The 18768-nt window shown below is 38.6% G+C and overlaps 6 non-coding genes across 6 annotated transcripts; all 6 read left to right on the top strand.

The window, feature by feature from the left end:
• Window positions 1-5017: 5017 nt before the first annotated feature.
• TRNAC-GCA (transfer RNA cysteine (anticodon GCA)) lies at window positions 5018-5089 on the top strand. The gene has a single exon. It is a non-coding gene; the product is annotated as a tRNA-Cys (tRNA).
• A 4347-nt stretch (window positions 5090-9436) lies between these two features.
• On the top strand, window positions 9437-9508 carry TRNAC-GCA (transfer RNA cysteine (anticodon GCA)). The gene has a single exon. It is a non-coding gene; the product is annotated as a tRNA-Cys (tRNA).
• Window positions 9509-12684: 3176 nt separating this feature from the next.
• Window positions 12685-12756, top strand: TRNAC-GCA (transfer RNA cysteine (anticodon GCA)). Its single transcript has one exon. It is a non-coding gene; the product is annotated as a tRNA-Cys (tRNA).
• A 1010-nt stretch (window positions 12757-13766) lies between these two features.
• On the top strand, window positions 13767-13838 carry TRNAC-GCA (transfer RNA cysteine (anticodon GCA)). Its single transcript has one exon. It is a non-coding gene; the product is annotated as a tRNA-Cys (tRNA).
• A 1011-nt stretch (window positions 13839-14849) lies between these two features.
• On the top strand, window positions 14850-14921 carry TRNAC-GCA (transfer RNA cysteine (anticodon GCA)). The gene has a single exon. It is a non-coding gene; the product is annotated as a tRNA-Cys (tRNA).
• Window positions 14922-15931: 1010 nt separating this feature from the next.
• On the top strand, window positions 15932-16003 carry TRNAC-GCA (transfer RNA cysteine (anticodon GCA)). The gene has a single exon. It is a non-coding gene; the product is annotated as a tRNA-Cys (tRNA).
• The last annotated feature ends 2765 nt before the right edge of the window (window positions 16004-18768 follow it).

The raw sequence follows: 18768 nt of genomic DNA on the forward strand, positions 1-18768 counted from the left end.
TTCACCTCTTCTCTGTGCATGCAAAGTATGTGTTTGTTTGAAGGACTTCATTTTTGTGCAACGTAGGAACTATTTAATTTCTCCTTAAAAGCTCTGCCTACTTGCAAGATGTACGAACTATCATTGCAGTTGCAAGAAGGCTGGTCTGAAGAATCAGGCCATTTGCAAACGCAAAATGGCTTTTTCTGAAGTATTAAATGGAAGGTATTCGAAAGGGGTGTTTGGGTGTACCTTCCAAATACCGAATTGTAGTGGTACGTAGAAATGTTTTTCCACCATAATTTGGCCTAAACAATCATACTTCATCACCATCTCCGTGATTGTGGTAACCAATCCTCAAATGATAAGGTGTCCCGTAAAAACCTCTTCCCCTTTAAGAATGTTTCAAAACAATCATTGTATGTAGAGGCATTGGTCCTATGTACCACTACCGTCAAAAAATTCCATGGACTTCGTGAAAAGACATTCGAAAAGGACTGCCAAAATTTTAAAGACTGCCTGAAACCAGACTCTGAAATTGATTTGGAACTGAAAGTTCCTCTGTTAGAGAAAACTCCGCAACAGGAGTATAAGTTGAAGCTCCGGTCTAGTAAAATAAGTCAGCCAGTTTAATTGTCTAAGTCCCTCTCGGGTGAAACGGTTAGACAGGTTTCTGACATGTATGAGATAGACCCCCATAGTGAGAGAGTTAGTCACAACTCTATACGATGTATCATCATTCTAAGTTTTGTCTTATATGTAAGTTTAATGGTTACCTGCACAAGTTATGCATTACATTAATGTTTTCCAATTTCTCATGTAAATAAGTTTTCTAATGCTACAGTAGAGCACACGTTTAGTGATCTGCCTCCTCACGAGCTATCCTATCGTCTTGCTATGCGCAACAATACATTCATTAGAATGTTACACTATTCACACCAGACCAGCAATGCTACTAATTGTTGGGTGTGTGGTCGACTCCCCCCTTTCCAGACACCGAAGGGAGTTCTGCCACTCTTTCCTTATCCATTTTCACATAATGGTTCATGTGGAGCATGGTCCACGTTAACGTCATCTTCCAATGATATGTCCCTTCTGAATAGGACATGTTTTACAGACAAGCAAGGTCTCTCCCATAGAACAGGGTCAGATCTATAAAATGAAGTTTACAATTTAGGTAATTATTCTTCGAATTTTATGGTCCTGAATGTTCAGTCTGATACTACTCCGGATTTACCTGCTATTTCAGTACTACCAGTCAAAGGCGAATTATGTGTCAGAAAGAATGGTTCCGCACATGTAGGACATAGTGATTGTACTACTACTGTCGAGTATAGGGACAGTAGGAAGTCTATTTTCAAAGCCTCACGTCATTCTTATTTTATTTGTGGTCAGACCGCATATGTTCGTCTGCCCCTCGATTGGGATGGAACATGTTACATTGCCTTCCTACTGCCACCAGTTTTTCTAGCCCCATCTGATTATCACAGAAACACACATCTAGTACACGTCAGACATAGAAGGGAGATCGAGTCCCCAATTGTCGATCAAACTGAAACTACTCTAGAACAGTATCAAGACTTCAATAAAGGTTTTTTCTTCTTTATAGGACCTGTCCAGAATAGTAAGTTAATACGTAGGTTAACCAGAACCCTTGAAGCAGTAGTGAATGAGACTACTTGTGCTCTAGGTAACTTAACCGAAGAGCAATCTGCTATGAGATTTGTCGTGCTCCAAAATCGTCTCGTTCTTGACGTCATACTGGCCGATAGAGGAGGAGCATGTAGAGTCATCGGATCTAGTTGCTGCATTTTCATTCCTAATAACGCGCCGTCTGTTTATTCAGCTATAACCAGACTTCATAAAATTGCCCATCAGTTACACCAGAATCCAGGCACCTGGACATGGTCCGGTTGGCTCTGGAGTATTATATCTGCCTGGGGATGGAAAGTATTGTCATTCCTAGGTATTGCAGTAATGATCATATTCAGTTGCTGCCTCTGTATACAATGTGGCCCTGCGATTTGCGGCATTTGCGCTACCTCTTGTATTCCTAGTCCTAAATCCCGTTCCAAGACAATTCGAGACGAGCAAATGATGCTATATGAAATGATAGATGGTATCATGAATATTGATGTTTCCTGATGGAAACGTAGGGCACAAGGAGGGAATGTGGAAAAGTAAATTTTGCCATGTTATATGTGCCTACGTGTTCCCCATCTTATGTTATATGTGCATGATCGATATGCATGTATTCCCCTCTGATCGATTAAAGACGCAATTACAGTTGTGTCCATCTCTAGTATGCCAGTTTCCAGTTCTCGTGAAAGCAACGAATATTAGGCCTATGTAAACCTACGTTGCCACATTTTACAGTGTGCACGTTAATTCATTGAATTGTCCCCGTTTCTAGGCCTCAAAAGGGCCCGGACTCAGATTCAGCTCCTGTCTTCTGAACCCTCTCCGAGGAGCGATACAGCCCCCACCTGTATCCCTGACCCTTCACTTACTTCCTGCCTCGCAGTGCCCGGCTCGGCCTGGCTCTGCCTCCCAGTCTGCCAAGAGTATGTTATGTTTCTAGTTATCAGTCCAGCCCTCCTTCTCTGCATTCCTAAGCTACTGAATCGCATCAAAGTTTCCGTCATGGTCTAGCCTTTATGTCTCCATGTAAGAGAAATACTGTATTAATATTCATAGAATATTCCTCGCACCCGCACTACATATGGAATAATGCATGCACCAGTCTTAGCGTCTGTTAGCCTTTGCCCTGATAACTTTTGGATTCTATCAACATGTTCTCTAAACATCAGATACTAGATATGCCTGGGTACATGTCGCTCTGACACTCCAGACTTTAGTCTCCTCTTCTAGCGCAGAAGTCATAGCCCCCAGTTCTCCCTGGTAACACGTCATTGCCAGTTTGCGCGCACCACTAGGTTAGAGGTCCCAGCTGCTCAGGTAGCCCCCTCCATGTTTCCGCCCCGTTTATGACATATTCTGTTACGTTTGCATCACATGTCTATGTATACGCCTTTTGTTACACCCATTTTGCCCTTATCTTTCGCGACTGTTACAAACCACGCCTACTGCTACGCCTACTGTATTGAATGAAATGTATTTTGTTTAACTATAAATACTAATGCACTGTTATTAAAAGTTATGCGCATCATTCCCAGATCCTGTCCCCGGCAGCTGCCGGGCCTTGCCATCCTATTCCCATGCAGGCTGTCCTGTTCCTGTCCTTTATGCCTGATTAAAGCCTGTAAACTTCAGCTACCTCGAATCTTGACTCTTATTTATTGAGCTACCTGTTTATATTGAATCCAGTCAAAAATAGATCTGGTAATATTTATTTATTTACCACATTTGAAGCACTTCATTTTTGTGCAACGTAGGAACTATTTAATTTCTCCTTAAAAGCTCTGCCTACGTGCAAGATGTACGAACTATCATTGCAGTTGCAAGAAGGCTGGTCTGAAGAATCAGGCCATTTGCAAACTCAAAATGGCTTTTTCTGATGTATTAAATGGAAGGTATTCGAAAGGGGTGTTTGGGTGTACCTTCCAAATACTGAATTGTAGTGGTACGTAGAAATGTTTTTCCACCATAATTTGGCCCAAAACAATCATACTTCATCACCATTTCACTGATTGTGGTAACCAATCCTCAAATGATAAGGTGTCCCGTAAAAACCTCTTCCCCTTTAAGAATGTTTCAAAACAATCATTGTATGTAGAGGCATTGGTCCTATGTACCACTGCCTGTTCAAATAAAATAACAATGAAACAAATATCTGTTTTTTAAATGATCCAGTGTTCCTTTAATAAATAATATTAAGGACTATTTCTCCTGTTCCACAGTTTCAAGGTTGTACTTTCCGGAACAACTTAGTATGATCCACTCACTCTTTCATGATGTACTGATATTTTGTCATTCTGATTTTAATGTAAAGCTGGGGATATAGCTAAGTGGTAGAGCATTTGACTGCAGATCAAGAGGTCCCTGGTTCAAATCCGTGTGTCACCTCAATCTATTTTGATTCTGTTGTTTGTAATTGGGACTTTTCATCAATTCCATTTGGATCATCTTTGACAGAGTCAGTGTTCCCTTGGATATTGCACTTTAATAGCATTTCAGTGTTTCCTGCTCAAAACCTGTGAGTAAATGCAGTTTTTAACACTCGGCTTGGTATTCCCTTTGGGAAATTTCTGAAACATCTTTGATAAATTTTGGAATTCGGCTCTTCCTTTCACAGCACTAAACAAAGGGAATGGACTATGAAACCAATTGACAACTTTGTTATACTGTTTGGTGCTTTCTTGTATTGCACTGAAGAAATGGCGTATACAACTTGGCGGCGAAGCAGTCAATCTATTTCTTATTTCACCTCTGTCTTCAGTCTTACATATATTTCACCTCTTCTCTGTGCATGCAAAGTATGTGTTTGTTTGAAGCACTTCATTTTTGTGCAACGTCGGAACTATTTAATTTCTCCTTAAAAGATCTGCCTACGTGCAAGATGTACGAACTACCATTGCAGTTGCAAGAAGGCTGGTCTGAAGAATCAGGCCATTTGCAAATGCAAAATGGCTTTTTCTGATGTATTAAATGGAAGGTATTCGAAAGGGGTGTTTGGGTGTACCTTCCAAATACCGAATTGTAGTGGTACGTAGAAATGTTTTTCCACCATAATTTGGCCCAAAACAATCATACTTCATCACCATCTCCGTGATTGTGGTAACAAATCCTCAAATGATAAGGTGTCCCGTAAAAACCTCTACCCCTTTAAGAATGTTTCAAAACAATCATTGTATGTAGAGGCATTGGTCCTATGTACCACTGCCTATTCAAATAAAATAACAATGAAACAAATAAATCTGTTTTTTAAATGATCCAGTTTTCCTTTAATAAATAATGTTAAGGACTACTTCTCCTGTTCCACAGTTTCAAGGTTGTACTTTCTGGCACAACTTAGTATGATCCTCACACGCTTTCAATATGTACTGATATTTTGTCATTCTGATTTTACTGAAAAGCTGGGGATATAGCTCAGTGGTAGAGCATTTGACTGCAGATCAAGAGGTCCCTGGTTCAAATCCGGTTGTCCCCTTACCCTATTTTGATTCTGTTGTTTGTAATTTGGACTTTTCATCAATTCCATTTGGATTATCTTTGACAGAGTCAGTGTTCCCTTGGATATTGCACTTTAATAGCATTTAAGTGTTTCCTGCTCAAAACCTCTGAGTAAATGCAGTTTTTAACACTCGGCTTGGTATTCCCTTTGGGAAATTTCTGAAACATCATTGATCAATTTTGGAATTCGGCTCTTCCTTTCACAGCGCTAAACAAAGGGAATGGACTATGAAACCAATTGACAACGTTGTTATACTGTTTGGTGCTTTCTTGTATTGCACTGAAGAAATGGTGTATAAAACTTGGCAGCGGAGCAGTCAATCTATTTCTCATTTCACCTGTGTCTTCAGTCTTACATATATTCCACCTCTTCTCTGTGCATGCAAAGTATGTGTTTGTTTGAAGCACTTCATTTTTGTGCAACGTAGGAACTATTTAATTTCTCCTTAAAAGCTCTGCCTACGTGCAAGATGTACGAACTATCATTGCAGTTGCAAGAAGGCTGGTCTGAAGAATCAGGCCATTTGCAAACTCAAAATGGCTTTTTCTGATGTATTAAATGGAAGGTATTCGAAAGGGGTGTTTGGGTGTACCTTCCAAATACTGAATTGTAGTGGTACATAGAAATGTTTTTCCACCAAAAAGTAATCTATCACTGTTCCCCTGGCTCCTTACGTGCAAGATCTGCCAACTTCAAATCTATTTTAAAAAGAATACTTTTCCTTCTTTCTATGCATAGCGCAGTGTTTGAATTACCTAGAAGGCATATAGCCCTTTGGACCCATTGACGCATTTCAGATACGTCAATTCCTGTATTGTTTGAATGCGCCTCTTCGCACATGTCAAAAATGTTTGTCAGTGGCCCCTAAACGTCCAGAAGTCTATCCTGACACCCCTTCATTCCTTTTTCAAGACCTCTTCTAGGGTCTTTCCCAGACTTGTTTATAAATGCCATCATTTCTGGTCCAGCTCAGGTGTATATGCAACCTTGCTTTTCAGACTTGGTCTAGGACATTCGCTCCTCATCCTAGTCCTCACATCCTTCGGTATTTCCCTTCTAATCCAATACCTAACGTATGTTGCTACGTGCTCCACCGGAGACCATTGCGGAGAAAGTGGATGTTGTATCATAAGAGGGTTGAACATTTCTTCCCCTTGCGGATCAACAGTGTCATTTTCCTCAATCTTAATCTCCCTCTCTCTCACCTTTCTCCTCTTAAGTGGAACCTCCTCCACATCTGACTCAACTATACTTGAGCTACAAGTAAGTTCAACATCACCACTAGATAAACTTGAATCACAGGCCACCGCTGTGTGCTTAACTTAAAGCGCCTTTATTGAGCTCTCTTTCGCCTTTGTTGCGGACTCCTTCAGAACCTTACGTTCTTTTCCTTTCTTTACTGTGTCAATATACTTTCTTTTCTGAGTTCTTTTCTTCCCCTGGCTAGATCCTCCTGCAACCACATTCCTTTCCTCAGTGGTCCAGAAGTTCTCCTCTTCGCCAGACCTTTGTCTCCTTTGCATAGATTTTTCTAAACTGTTTTTTTTTTTTTTTTCAAGAGATGCTGACATCCCCCCAAACTTTTTATCCATGTAGCTCTTCATTCTCTCCTCTCAACTTCCCTCTACACTTTCCATTTTACTACAGATATAGTATTATCCCTCAAAATCAAACCTTTTTAACTGCTTAAAACTATCTTTATTTGAAATTTAATACATTAGTACAAATTACAAAATACAATAGGCGCCTTGATGCCCTTGGGCTAAGTTGCGCGATATAAGATTCCCATCATTCATTCATTCATTCACCATAATTTGGCCCAAAACAATCATACTTCATCACCATCTCACTGATTGTGGTAACCAATCCTCAAATGATAAGGTGTCCCGTAAAAACCTCTTCCCCTTTAAGAATGTTTCAAAACAATCATTGTATGTAGAGGCATTGGTCCTATGTACCACTGCCTATTCAAATAAAATAACAATGAAACAAATATCTGTTTTTTAAATGATCCAGTTTTCCTTTAATAAATAATATTAAGGACTATTTCTCCTGTTCCACAGTTTCAAGGTTGTACTTTCCGGAACAACTTAGTATGATCCACTCACTCTTTCATGATGTACTGATATTTTGTCATTCTGATTTTACTATAAAGCCGGGGGTTATAGCTCAGTGGTAGAGCATTTGACTGCAGATCAAGAGGTCCCTGGTTCAAATCCGTGTGTCACCTCACTCTATTTTGATTCTGTTGTTTGTAATTGGGACTTTTCATCAATTCCATTTGGATCATCTTTGACAGAGTCAGTGTTCCCTTGGATATTGCACTTTAATAGCATTTCAGTGTTTCCTGCTCAAAACCTATGAGTAAATGCAGTTTTTAACACTCGGCTTGGTATTCCCTTTGGGAAATTTCTGTAACATCATTGATCAATTTTGGAATTCGCCTCTTCCTTTCACAGCACTAAACAAAGGGAATGGACTATGAAACCAATTGACAACTTTGTTATACTGTTTGGTGCTTTCTTGTATTGCACTGAAGAAATGGCGTATAAAACTTGGCAGCGAAGCAGTCAATCTATTTCTCATTTCACCTCTGTCTTCAGTCTTACATATATTTCACCTCTTCTCTGTGCATGCAAAGTATGTGTTTGTTTGAAGGACTTCATTTTTGTGCAACGTAGGAACTATTTAATTTCTCCTTAAAAGCTCTGCCTACTTGCAAGATGTACGAACTATCATTGCAGTTGCAAGAAGGCTGGTCTGAAGAATCAGGCCATTTGCAAACGCAAAATGGCTTTTTCTGATGTATTAAATGGAAGGTATTCGAAAGGGGTGTTTGGGTGTACCTTCCAAATACCGAATTGTAGTGGTACATAGAAATGTTTTTCCACCATAATTTGGCCCAAAACAATCATACTTCATCACCATCTCAGTGATTGTGGTAACCAATCATCAAATGATAAGGTGTCCCGTAAAAACATTTTCCCCTTTAAGAATGTTTCAAAACAATCATTGTATGTAGAGGCATTGGTCCTATGTTCCACTGCCTATTCAAATAAAATAACAATGAAACAAATATCTGTTTTTTAAATGATCCAGTTTTCCTTTAATAAATAATATTAAGGACTACTTCTCCTGTTCCACAGTTTCAAGGTACTACTTTCCGGAACAACTTAGTATGATCCACTCACTCTTTCATGATGTACTGATATTTTGTCATTCTGATTTTACTGTAAAGCTGGGGATATAGCTCAGTGGTAGAGCATTTGACTGCAGATCAAGAGGTCCCTAGTTAAAATCCGGGTGTCCCCTCACCCTATTTTGATTCTGTTGTTAGTAATTGGGACTTTTCATCAATTCCATTTGGATCATCTTTGACAGAGTCAGTGTTCCCTTGGATATTGCACTTTAATAGCATTTCAGTGTTTCCTGCTCAAAACCGTTGAGTAAATGCAGTTTTTAACACTCGGCTTGGTATTCCCTTTGGGAAATTTCTGAAACATCATTGATCAATTTTGGAATTCGGCTATTCCTTTCACAGCACTAAACAAAGGGAATGGACTATGAAACCAATTGACAACGTTGTTATACTGTTTGGTGCTTTCTTGTATTGCACTGAAGAAATGGCGTATAAAACTTTGCAGCGAAGCAGTCAATCTATTTCTCATTTCACCTGTGTCTTCAGTCTTACATATATTCCACCTCTTCTCTGTGCATGCAAAGTATGTGTTTGTTTGAAGCACTTCATTTTTGTGCAACGTAGGAACTATTTAATTTCTCCTTAAAAGCTCTGCCTACGTGCAAGATGTACGAACTATCATTGCCGTTGCAAGAAGGCTGGTCTGAAGAATCAGGCCATTTGCAAACGCAAAATGACTTTTTCTGATGTATTAAATGGAAGGTATTCGAAAGGGGTGTTTGGGTGTACCTTCCAAATACCGAATTGTAGTGGCACGTAGAAATGTTTTTCCACCATAATTTGGCCAAAACAATCATACTTCATCACCATCTCCGTGATTGTGGTAACCAATCCTCAAATGATAAGGTGTCCCGTAAAAACCTCTTCCCCTTTAAGAATGTTTCAAAACAATCATTGTATGTAGAGGCATTGGTCCTATGTACCACTGCCTATTCAAATAAAATAACAATGAAACAAAGAAATCTGTTTTTTAACTGATCCAGTTTTCCTTTAATAAATAATATTAAGGACTACTTCTCCTGTTCCACAGTTTCAAGGTTGTACTTTCTGGCACAACTTAGTATGATCCTCACACTCTTTCATGATGTACTGATATTTAGTCATTCTGATTTTACTGATAAGCTGGGGATATAGCTCAGTGGTAGAGCATTTGACTGCAGATCAAGAGGTCCCTGGTTCAAATCCGGGTGTCCCCTCACCCTATTTTGATTCTGTTGTTTGTAATTGGGACTTTTCATCAATTCCATTTGGATCATCTTTGACAGAGTCAGTGTTCCCTTGGATATTGCACTTTAATAGCATTTCAGTGTTTCCTGCTCAAAGCCTGTGAGTAAATGCAGTTTTTAACACTCGGCTTGGTATTCCCTTTGGGAAATTTCTGAAACATCATTGATCAATTTTGGAATTCGGCTCTTCCTTTCACAGCACTAAACAAAGGGAATGGACTATGAAACCAATTGACAACTTTGTTATACTGTTTGGTGCTTTCTTGTATTGCACTGAAGAAATGGCGTATAAAACTTGGCAGCGAAGCAGTCAATCTATTTCTCATTTCACCTGTGTCTTCAGTCTTACATATATTCCACCTCTTCTCTGTGCATGCAAAGTATGTGTTTGTTTGAAGCACTTCATTTTTGTGCAACATAGGAACTATTTAATTTCTCCTTTAAAGCTCTGCCTACGTGCAAGATGCACGAACTATCATTGCAGTTGCAAGAAGGCTGGTCTGAAGAATCAGGCCATTTGCAAACGCAAAATGGCTTTTTTCTGATGTATTAAATGCAAGGTATTCGAAAGGGACGTTTGGGTGTACCTTCCAAATACCGAATTGTAGTGGTACGTAGAAATGTTTTTCCACCATAATTTGGCCAAAACAATCATACTTCATCACCATCTCAGTGATTGTGGTAACCAATCCTCAAATGATAAGGTGTCCCGTAAAAACCTTTTCCCCTTTAAGAATGTTTCAAAACAATCATTGTATGTAGAGGCATTGGTCCTATGTTCCACTGCCTATTCAAATAAAATAACAATGAAACAAATATCTGTTTTTTAAATGATCCAGTTTTCCTTTAATAAATAATATTAACGACTACTTCTCCTGTTCCACAGTTTCAAGGTTGTACTTTCCGGAACAACTCAGTATGATCCTCTCACTCTTTCATGATGTACTGATATTTTGTCATTCTAATTTTACTGTAAAGCTGGGGATATAGCTCAGTGGTAGAGCATTTGACTGCAGATCAAGAGGTACCTGGTTCAAATCCTGGAGTCCCCTCACCCTATTTTGATTCTGTTGTTTGTAATTTGGACTTTCCATCAATTCCATTTGGATCATCTTTGACAGAGTCAGTGTTCCCTTGGATATTGCATTTTAATGGCATTACAGTGTTTGCTTCTCAAAACCTGTGAGTAAATGCAGTTTTTAACACTCGGCTTGGTATTCCCTTTGGGAAATTTCTGAAACATCATTGATAAATTTTGGAATTCGGCTCTTCTTTTCACATCACTAAACAAAGGGAATGGACTATGAAACCAATTGACAACTTTGTTATACTGTTTGGTGCTTTCTTGTATTGCACTGAAGAAATGGCGTATAAAACTTGGCGGCGAAGCAGTCAATCTATTTCTTATTTCACCTCTGTCTTCAGTCTTACATCTATTTCACCTCTTCTCTGTGCATGCAAAGTATGTGTTTGTTTGAAGCACTTCATTTTTGTGCAACGTCGGAACTATTTAATTTCTCCTTAAAAGCTCTGCCTACGTGCAAGATGTACGAACTACCATTGCAGTTGCAAGAAGGCTGGTCTGAAGAATCAGGCCATTTGCAAATGCAAAATGGCTTTTTCTGATGTATTAAATGGAAGGTATTCGAAAGGGGTGTTTGGGTGTACCTTCCAAATACTGAATTGTAGTGGTACGTAGAAATGTTTTTCCACCATTATTTGGCCAAAACAATCATACTTCATCACCATCTCCGTGATTGTGGTAACAAATCCTCAAATGATAAGGTGTCCCGTAAAAACCTCTTCCCCTTTAAGAATGTTTCAAAACAATCATTGTATGTAGAGGCATTGGTCCTATGTACCACTGCCTATTCAAATAAAATAACAATGAAACAAATACATCTGTTTTTTAACTGATCCAGTTTTCCTTTAATAAATAATATTAAGGACTACTTTTCCTGTTCCACAGTTTCAAGGTTGTACTTTCTGGCATAACTTAGTATGATCCTCACACTCTTTCATGATGTACTGATATTTTGTCATTCTAATTTTACTGTAAAGCTGGGGATATAGCTCAGTGGTAGAGCATTTGACTGCAGATCAAGAGGTACCTGGTTCAAATCCTGGTGTCCCCTCACCCTATTTTGATTCTGTTGTTTGTAATTGGGACTTTCCATCAATTCCATTTGGATCATCTTTGACAGAGTCAGTGTTCCCTTGGATATTGCATTTTAATGGCATTACAGTGTTTGCTTCTCAAAACCTGTGAGTAAATGCAGTTTTTAACACTCGGCTTGGTATTCCCTTTGGGAAATTTCTGGAACATCATTGATAAATTTTGGAATTCGGCTCTTCCTTTCACAGCACTAAACAAAGGGAATGGACTATGAAACCAATTGACAACTTTGTTATACTGTTTGGTGCTTTCTTGTATTGCACTGAAGAAATGGCGTATAAAACTTGGCGGCGAAGCAGTCAATCTATTTCTTATTTCACCTCTGTCTTCAGTCTTACATATATTTCACCTCTTCTCTGTGCATGCAAAGTATGTGTTTGTTTGAAGCACTTCATTTTTGTGCAACGTCGGAACTATTTAATTTCTCCTTAGAAGCTCTGCCTACGTGCAAGATGTACGAACTACCATTGCAGTTGCAAGAAGGCTGGTCTGAAGAATCAGGCCATTTGCAAATGCAAAATGGCTTTTTCTGATGTATTAAATGGAAGGTATTCGAAAGGGGTGTTTGGGTGTACCTTCCAAATACCGAATTGTAGTGGTACGGAGAAATGTTTTTCCACCATAATTTGGCCAAAAGAATCATACTTCATCACCATCTCCGTGATTGTGGTAACAAATCCTCAAATGATAAGGTGTCCCGTAAAAACCTCTACCCCTTTAAGAATGTTTCAAAACAATCATTGTATGTAGAGGCATTGGTCCTATGTACCACTGCCTATTCAAATAAAATAACAATGAAACAAATAAATCTGTTTTTTAAATGATCCAGTTTTCCTTTAATAAATAATGTTAAGGACTACTTCTCCTGTTCCACAGTTTCAAGGTTGTACTTTCTGGCACAACTTAGTATGAGCCTCACACTCTTTCAATATGCACTGATATTTTGCCATTCTGATTTTACTGAAAAGCTGGGGATATAGCTCAGTGGTAGAGCATTTGACTGCAGATCAAGAGGTCCCTGGTTCAAATCCGGTTGTCCCCTTACCCTATTTTGATTCTGTTGTTTGTAATTTGGACTTTTCATCAATTCCATTTGGATTATCTTTGACAGAGTCAGTGTTCCCTTGCATATTGCACTTTAATAGCATTTCAGTGTTTCCTGCTCAAAACCTGTGAGTAAATGCAGTTTTTAACACTCGGCTTGGTATGCCCTTTGGGAAATTTCTGAAACATCATTGATCAATTTTGGAATTCGGCTCTTCCTTTCACAGCACTAAACAAAGGGAATGGACTATGAAACCAATTGACAACGTTTTTATACTGTTTGGTGCTTTCTTGTATTGCACTGAAGAAATGGCGTATAAAACTTGGCAGCGGAGCAGTCAATCTATTTCTCATTTCACCTGTGTCTTCAGTCTTACATATATTCCACCTCTTCTCTGTGCATGCAAAGTATGTGTTTGTTTGAAGCACTTCATTTTTGTGCAACGTAGGAACTATTTAATTTCTCCTTAAAAGCTCTGCCTACGTGCAAGATGTACGAACTATCATTGCAGTTGCAAGAAGGCTGGTCTGAAGAATCAGGCCATTTGCAAACGCAAAATGGCTTTTTCTGATGTATTAAATGGAAGGTATTCGAAAGGAGTGTTTGTGTGTACCTTCCAAATACCGAATTGTAGTGGTACGTACAAATGTTTTTCCACCATAATTTGGCCCAAATCAATCATACTTCATCACCATCTCAGTGATTGTGGTAACCAATCCTCAAATGATAAGTTGTCCCGTAAAAACCTCTTCCCCTTTAAGAATGTTTCAAAACAATCATTGTATGTAGAGGCATTGGTCCAATGTACGACTGCCTATTCAAATAAAATAACAATGAAACAAATATCTGTTTTTTAAAAGATTCAGTTTTCCTTTATTAAATAATATTAAGGACTACTTCTCCTGTTCCACAGTTTCAAGGTTGTACTTTCTGGCACAACTTAGTATGATCCTCACACTCTTTCATGATGTACTGATATTTTGTCATTCCGATTTTACTGAAAAGCTGGGGATATAGCTCAGTGGTAGAGCATTTGACTGCAGATCAAGAGGTCCCTAGTTCAAATCCGGGTGTCCCCTCACCCTATTTTGATTCTGTTGTTTGTAATTGGGACTTTTCATCAATTCCATTTGGATCATCTTTGACAGAGTCAGTGTTCCCTTGGATATTGCACTTTAATAGCATTTCAGTGTTTCCTGCTCAAAACCGTTGAGTAAATGCAGTTTTTAACACTCGGCTTGGTATTCCCTTTGGGAAATTTCTGAAACATCATTGATCAATTTTGGAATTCGGCTATTCCTTTCACAGCACTAAACAAAGGGAATGGACTATGAAACCAATTGACAACTTTGTTATACTGTTTGGTGCTTTCTTGTATTGCACTGAAGAAATGGCGTATAAAACTTTGCAGCGAAGCAGTCAATCTATTTCTCATTTCACCTGTGTCTTCAGTCTTACATATATTCCACCTCTTCTCTGTGCATGCAAAGTATGTGTTTGTTTGAAGCACTTCATTTTTGTGCAACGTAGGAACTATTTAATTTCTCCTTAAAAGCTCTGCCTACGTGCAAGATGTACGAACTATCATTGCCGTTGCAAGAAGGCTGGTCTGAAGAATCAGGCCATTTGCAAACGCAAAATGACTTTTTCTGATGTATTAAATGGAAGGTATTCGAAAGGGGTGTTTGGGTGTACCTTCCAAATACCGAATTGTAGTGGTAAGTAGAAATGTTTTTCCACCATAATTTGGCCAAAACAATCATACTTCATCACCATCTCAGTGATTGTGGTAACCAATCCTCAAATGATAAGGTGTCCCGTAAAAACCTCTTCCCCTTTAAGAATGTTTCAAAACAATCATTGTATGTAGAGGCATTAGTCCTATGTACCACTGCCTATTCAACTAAAATAACAATGAAACAAATAAATCTGTTTTTTAAATGATCCAGTTTTCCTTTAATAAATAATATTAAGGACTATTTCTCCTGTTCCACAGTTTCAAGGTTGTACTTTCCGGAACAACTTAGTATGATCCACTCACTCTTTCATGATGTACTGATATTTTGTCATTCTGATTTTACTGTAAAGCTGGGGATGTAGCTCAGTGGTAGAGCATTTGACTGCAGATCAAGAGGTCCCTGGTTCAAATCCGGGTGTCCCCTCACCCTATTTTGATTCTGTTGTTTGTAATTGGGACTTTTCATCAATTCCATTTGGATCATCTTTGACTGAGTCAGTGTTCCCTTGGATATTGCACTTTAATAGCATTTCAGTGTTTCCTGCTCAAAGCCTGTGAGTAAATGCAGTTTTTAACACTCGGCTTGGTATTCCCTTTGGGAAATTTCTGAAACATCATTGATCAATTTTGGAATTCGGCTCTTCCTTTCACAGCACTAAACAAAGGGAATGGACTATGAAACCAATTGACAACTTTGTTATACTGTTTGGTGCTTTCTTGTATTACACTGAAGAAATGGCGTATAAAACTTGGCAGCGAAGCAGTCAATCTATTTCTCATTTCACCTGTGTCTTCAGTCTTACATATATTCCACCTCTTCTCTGTGCATGCAAAGTATGTGTTTGTTTGAAGCACTTCATTTTTGTGCAAAGTAGGAACTATTTAATTTCTCCTGAAAAGCTCTGCCTACTTGCAAGATGTACGAACTATCATTGCAGTTGCAAGAAGGCTGATCTGAAGAATCAGGCCATTTGCAAACGCAAAATGGCTTTTTCTGATGTGTTAAATGGAAGGTATTCGAAAGGGGTGTTTGGGTGTACCTTCCAAATACCGAATTGTAGTGGTACGTAGAAATGTTTTTCCACCATAATTTGGCCAAAACAATCATACTTCATCACCATCTCCGTGATTGTGGTAACCAATCCTCAAATGATAAGGTGTCCCGTAAAAACCTCTTCCCCTTTAAGAATGTTTCAAAACAATCATTGTATGTAGAGGCATTGGTCCTATGTACCACTGCCTATTCAAATAAAATAACAATGAAACAAATAAATCTGTTTTTAAATGATCCAGTTTTCCTTTAATAAATAATATTAAGGACTACTTCTCCTGTTCCACAGTTTCAAGGTTGTACTTTCTGGCACAACTTAGTATGATCCTCACACTCTTTCATGATGTACTGATATTTTGTCATTCTGATTTTACTGAAAAGCTGGGGATATAGCTCAGTGGTAGAGCATTTGACTGCAGATCAAGAGGTCCCTGGTTCAAATCCGGGTGTCCCCTCGCCCTATTTTGATTCTGTTGTTTGTAATTGGTACTTTTCATAAATTCCATTTGGATCATCTTTGACAGAGTCAGTGTTCCCTTGGATATTGCACTTTAATAGCATTTCAGTGTTTCCTGCTCAAAACCTGTGAGTAAATGCAGTTTTAACACTCGGGTTGGTATTCCCTTTGGGAAATTTCTGAAACATCATTGATCAATTTTGGAATTCGGCTCTTCCTTTCACAGCACTAAACAAAGGGAATGGACTATGAAACCAATTGACAACTTTGTTATACTGTTTGGTGCTTTCTTGTATTGCACTGAAGAAATGGCGTATAAAACTTGGCAGCGAAGCAGTCAATCTATTTCTCATTTCACCTGTGTCTTCAGTCTTACATATATTCCACCTCTTCTCTGTGCATGCAAAGTATGTGTTTGTTTGAAGCACTTCATTTTTGTGCAACGTAGGAACTATTTAATTTCTCCTTAAAAGCTCTGCCTACGTGCAAGATGTACGAACTATCATTGCAGTTGCAAGAAGGCTGGTCTGAAGAATCAGGCCATTTGCAAACGCAAAATGGCTTTTTCTGATGTATTAAATGGAAGGTATTCGAAAGGGGTGTTTTGGTGTACCTTCCAAATACCGAATTGTAGTGGTACGTAGAAATGTTTTTCCACCATATTTTGGCCAAAACAATCATACTTCATCACCATCTCTGTGATTGTGGTAACCAATCCTCAAATAATAAGGTGTCCCGTAAAAACCTCTTCCCCTTTAAAAATGTTTCAAAACAATCATTGTATGTAGAGGCATTGGTCCTATGTACCACTGCCTATTCAAATAAAATAACAATGAAACAAATAAATCTGTTTTTTAACTGATCCAGTTTTCCTTTAATAAATAATATTAAGGACTACTTCTCCTGTTCCACAGTTTCAAGGTTGTACTTTCTGGCACAACTTAGTATGATCCTCACACTCTTTCATGATGTACTGATATTTTGTCATTCTTATTTTACTGAAAAGCTGGGGATATAGCTCAGTAGTAGAGCATTTGACTGCAGATCAAGAGGTCCCTGGTTCAAATCCGGTTGTCCCCTCACCCTATTTTGATTCTGTTGTTTGTAATTGGGACTTTTCATCAATTCCATTTGGATCATCTTTGACTGAGTCAGTGTTCCCTTGGATATTGCACTTTAATAGCATTTCAGTGTTTCCTGCTCAAAGCCTATGAGTAAATGCAGTTTTTAACACTCGGCTTGGTATTCCCTTTGGGAAATTTCTGAAACATCATTGATCAATTTTGGAATTTGGCTCTTCCTTTCACAGCACTAAACAAAGGGAATGGACTATGAAACCAATTGACAACTTTGTTATACTGTTTGGTGCTTTCTTGTATTACACTGAAGAAATGGCGTATAAAACTTGGCAGCGAAGCAGTCAATCTATTTCTCATTTCACCTGTGTCTTCAGTCTTACATATATTCCACCTCTTCTCTGTGCATGCAAAGTATGTGTTTGTTTGAAGCACTTCATTTTGGTGCAACATAGGAACTATTTAATTTCTCCTTAAAAGCTCTGCCTACGTGCAAGATGTACGAACTATCATTGCAGTTGCAAGAAGGCTGGTCTGAAGAATCAGGCCATTTGCAAACGCAAAATGGCTTTTTCTGATGTATTAAATGGAAGGTATTCGAAAGGGGTGTTTGGGTGTACCTTCCAAATACCGAATTGTAGTGGTACGTAGAAATGTTTTTCCACCATAATTTGGCCAAAACAATCATACTTCATCACCATCTCCGTGATTGTGGTAACCAATCCTCAAATGATAAGGTGTCCCGTAAAAACCTCTTCCCCTTTAAGAATGTTTCAAAACAATCATTGTATGTAGAGGCATTGGTCCTATGTACCACTGCCTATTCAAATAAAATAACAATGAAACAAATAAATCTGTTTTTAACTGATCCAGTTTTCCTTTAATAAATAATATTAAGGACTACTTCTCCTGTTCCACAGTTTCAAGGTTGTACTTTCTGGCACAACTTAGTATGATCCTCACACTCTTTCATGATGTACTGATATTTTGTCATTCTGATTTTACTGAAAAGCTGGGGATATAGCTCAGTGATAGAGCATTTGACTGCAGTTCGAGAGGTCCCTGGTTCTAATCCGGGTGTCCCTTCACCCTATTTTGATTCTGTTGTTTGTAATTGGGACGTTTCATCAATTCCATTTGGATCATCTTTGACAGAGTCAGTGTTCCCTTGGATATTGCACTTTAATAGCATTTCAGTGTTTCCTGCTCAAAACCTGTGAGTAAATGCGGTTTTTAACACTCGGCTTGGTATACCCTTTGGGAAATTTCTGAAACATCATTGATCAATTTTGGAATTCGGCTCTTCCTTTCACAGCACTAAACAAAGGGAATGGACTATGAAACCAATTGACAACTTTGTTATACTGTTTGGTGCTTTCTTGTATTGCACTGAAGAAATGGTGTATAAAACTTGGCAGCGAAGCAGTCAATCTATTTCTCATTTCACCTGTGTCTTCAGTCTCACATATATTCCACCTCTTCTCTGTTCATTCAAAGTATGTGTTTGTTTGAAGCACTTCATTTTTGTGCAACGTAGGAACTATTTAATTTCTCCTTAAAAGCTCTGCCTACGTGCAAGATGTACGAACTATCATTGCAGTTGCAAGAAGGCTGGTCTGAAGAATCAGGCCATTTGCAAACGCAAAATGACTTTTTCTGATGTATTAAATGGAAGGTATTCGAAAGG

This window comes from Lissotriton helveticus, chromosome 1_2, assembly GCF_964261635.1.
Source record: "Lissotriton helveticus chromosome 1_2, aLisHel1.1, whole genome shotgun sequence".
Lineage (NCBI taxonomy): Eukaryota > Metazoa > Chordata > Amphibia > Caudata > Salamandridae > Lissotriton > Lissotriton helveticus.